Source organism: Epithele typhae (assembly GCF_022376455.1).
Source record: "Epithele typhae strain CBS 203.58 chromosome Unknown BXZ73scaffold_121, whole genome shotgun sequence".
NCBI lineage: Eukaryota > Fungi > Basidiomycota > Agaricomycetes > Polyporales > Epitheliaceae > Epithele > Epithele typhae.
In genome coordinates this window covers 1-3,938 of record NW_025954312.1, presented here as the reverse complement: position 1 = coordinate 3,938, position 3,938 = coordinate 1, and positions in this window count along the sequence as shown.

Here is a 3,938-nt window from a genome sequence, read left to right as displayed (position 1 = left end):
CGTCTTGGCTCTTTCACGCCGCAGATTTGCTGCTAACGCGGCCTCCTCACCACAGGCGAGCCCGTCGAGGACCTCGAGTCGTCCTCTCGTGCCTGCAAATATTTGTCCATATCCTTCGTCTTCGATGTCCTCCCGCAAGCGCATTGTCGTCCGTTCTGTCTGGTGAAAATATGTCAGAAATGCCCTGCGCCCGCGCGGACACTCGAGCTGACCGGCTCTTCCCTCCCTTTGGACGCAGGGACAGGTGCGAGCGTGAATGGGGTACAACCTCGTGGATTCGGAGTGTCGTGCTGTGGCCCACCAATGGACAGACGGACGATGGGGATGCTTGTGCAACTGGGAATGCGACATCTGCAAGAACCTGTCGAGGGCTCGCAGGAGGGTGTGGAGGATGCGACTGTAAGTCTGTTAGCCAACTTCCTGCGTGAACGGCCTTTGACGCGGATTCGTTCTTTAAGTGGACTCATATCGTCCCCTCGGCTTGCCCCTTTGGGCATGGCCCCCTCTTCCTCAACACGGCTCTCACGAAATGCCATAATTGCCAGGGTACGCGATGCCCTTGTAATATGCTATAGCGATTCAATCGGCTTGGGCTCCAACGAATCCAGTGGTATGATGTTGTCCATTGGGGACGGCCATTGTAAACTGACGAACGTGCAGCACGCGCCCCATCTCTGGCAGTCCCCGTGTCAGATTTGGGAGGGTTTACTGCCGGGAAGTTGGAATGCAGCTAGGGTCCAGGACCCTCTCAAACCCGCGAGACAAGTATTCGAACCGCTACATACTCGATCTAGTCGTGAGCGCAAGCCCAGATCAACACGGCCTGCGACTCTCCTGTCGAAGGGCATACAGTCATCATACAGCATGGGAACAAGTCCTCGTGCTGAAATTTGTTTGGGCTGTCCGCCGTGCTCGAACAGACGACATGCCGTGTCGGCAGCATTTGGAATTGAAAAGGTGAGCCAATGGCTAGGGCATCCCGAGAAGTCTATATGACTGACGCCCTTCTGGACCACAGCCTCCCGACTTCGCCCGCGACCATCCTCCGATGGCTACATTCGCTCTCATGCAGTCCACAGAAGTACAGCCTGCCTGCATGGGCCGGTCGCGCGATGGCACAGGGCAAAGGCTGACTCTCGCTTGCATCCCGCGATGGCCTGCAAGAGATGGCGGTCCCTCGCACTAAACCTTGCTTTCCACAGCGAATGCCAGACGATGGAGACGGAGAGGTGCTCTCTGCCGTCGCCACCCATCTGCGCCTCCGTTGAGTCACCTTGCGCCCGGGCTGGGGTGCGCCGTAGACAGACGGCACGGAAGCCGCGGAGCGCGGGATCGGATCCACCACGTAGTGGACGACTGGACGAAATAGCACATATTGCAGTGAATGCCATCTACGCCATATGCCACTGCATCGCACCGGCCACAGCCAAATCCTTTCGTCGTCCTCGAGCTCGCCGCGTGAGCGTGGTGTCCCGGCGCTGGAAGGACGAGGCATGGCAGTTGCGCCCGTCCGCTGGACCACAATGTGTGATGTTCCTTGAGGCAGGAAGTGTTGGGGCGCAGTGCTTGCAGGGAAAAAAGGCGGCGTGAGCGGCACCGGTGTCGATGCCGGCGCGACGTGGGAAGTTTCGGGGAGAGCGTCTGGCCAGGGACGCGCGCGCAAACGAGTCAAGTTGCCTAGCTTGCTCGCTGCACCCACCCCGCCAGACCAGCACCGCCAGGCGACATATAGTCCACCACAACATGACGGATCTCGCCAGCCCGCCCTCCTCTCCTTCACCTCGCTCGGTCGTCCGTTTCGCGATCCCTTCTGCGCAGCCGGTGTAATCAAAGCTCTCGCTACAATGCCCGTGCCCATGCCCGTACCGTTGGAGAGGGGTGCCGAACGATTCTCTTCTTGCCCTCCCTCTTCGAGGCCGTCCGTCAAGAAGGCACTGATCGTTGGCTTGTGCTACAATACGAACAATCGGCTCGATATGCGGAAGCTGCCGGGCGCACAGGAAGACGTGAAACGGCTTCACCACCTACTCACTAGTGAGTCTCGAGTCCGCGTCCCGCTCAACCTGCCGCTGACGCACCGCGGTTCACCGCAGCGAAGTTCGAGTATCCCTCGGAGAATATTGTCATCATGACCGACGTGGGGCCGACTGTGGACACCCGTTGGCCAACGAGGGAGAACATAGTTCGGGAGATGAGGGAGCTCGTGCACGACGTGCGAGACGGTGACAGTATCTGCTTCGCCTGTACGCTCCTTTCCCGCTCTCACTATGGTGTCGCGCCGAGTCACTATATGCGCTTTCTATCAGACTCCGGTCACGGAGGTCAAGTCCCGACAGACGGCCCCGAGGAGATAGACCACTTGGACGAGAGTGCGTCTCTTTCATGTCCGAGATCGGCGCACGAGGCTGATCCGGTCGTAGTCCTTCTCCCGATAGATGCGGCCTATGAGCCCCAACGCAGCGGCGATAAGTACGTTAACTTCATTCGCGACAACGTGAGTACCTTCTCTCCCGTGTTCCCCTCCACGCGGACTTTCTCCCGCCGGATCGGACGTCATGCTAATCCCGCATTGACGCTGGGCGCGTGCAGGATGTTCGCGATATCCTCGTGGACCACCTTCCGGATGGGGTCCGCTGCACGATGATCTTCGACTGCTGCCACTCCGGCACGGCTTCAGGTGTGCACCCGCTTTCCCCTTTTCCGCGCATTCCCTTCTCACACACTATTGCAGACCTGTTGAATGTCGATGTTCCACCGACCCCTGTGTCTCCCCTTGCTTCTCCTCTTGATTCTCTCCTTGCTCGCCCCCGAGCTCAAGGCTCCCGTGCCTTTGGTGTGTGCTCCCCGTGCATATCCATGCATGATATGCTCACCTTTTCCATGCATAGCCCGCATGCAGACTGTTCATGATGGGCATGCCGACTTGTTGGAGCGTTTTCCAGATTGCCGGAGAAACAGCCCGCCCGCGACGAACTACGTGACGTCATGGTCCGCATGTTGCGACGACCAGGAGACGTTCGGCAATCTCAAAGGCGGGCTCTTCGTCAAGGCATTCTATAACTCCCTGATCAAACAGAGTGCGTATCTGTCTCTCTCTTGCTTGACGCAAGCACTGACCATGCTCTACCCACAGCGCCCGCGCCGACTCACTCGGGGCTCTTGCTGGGGCTTCGACATGAGCTACGGGACGCCGTCGACCGTTCCAACAAGAACGCCAAGCGCCGAAATCCCGAGTGGACCGAGGACGACCTGCTGGTCGCCCCACGGCCGCAGCTCGGCGCTTTGCTGTTGCCAGAGGCCATCCTCGACGTTCGCTTCACGATGTGAGCCGGCGGTTTCTTTTCCACTTGCGCTGTGTATAGACTATGTGTTCGGTGCACCGGAATCGGATATCTACTTGTAATGTTTATCGTATCTACGTAGCACTAAGTTTCTTCCACAATGTACTAGCCGCCCTATGGCGCCTCGTGTATGATACGGCGTCGTCGTGTTCTACATACCTTGACCGGGGTGGAGCAATCTAATCAATGTATCACCTATCCTGACGTTCATGCATCATTTCGGCCTTTTAATGAGAGTGGTGTCAAGGGAGGGCCGCGCGTTTGTCTAGGAACGATGGTTGTTGGCTGTGAGGCTGGATGGAGGCACGGTGAAGTACGTACGTATACCCGGACTCAGCCGAGGGCAAATTATGGCGCATCGCGCTGAGGGGAGAGACAGACTATCATTGGAGCGAGTCCGCGGACCACTACATCCTCCGCGGGGTCTGTACGTTCTCGATGCAACCAAGGGACAACCCTGCGTTGTTGGCGAGGGCTGGCGCCTCTCGGACGTTAGAAATGAAGTAGTTGCATTGGTACATATTAGTACGGCGTAGGCGCCATCGAAAAGACCGCAATTGGGTTGTACACGAAGAGAAGCTGCGACGACGGGCACTT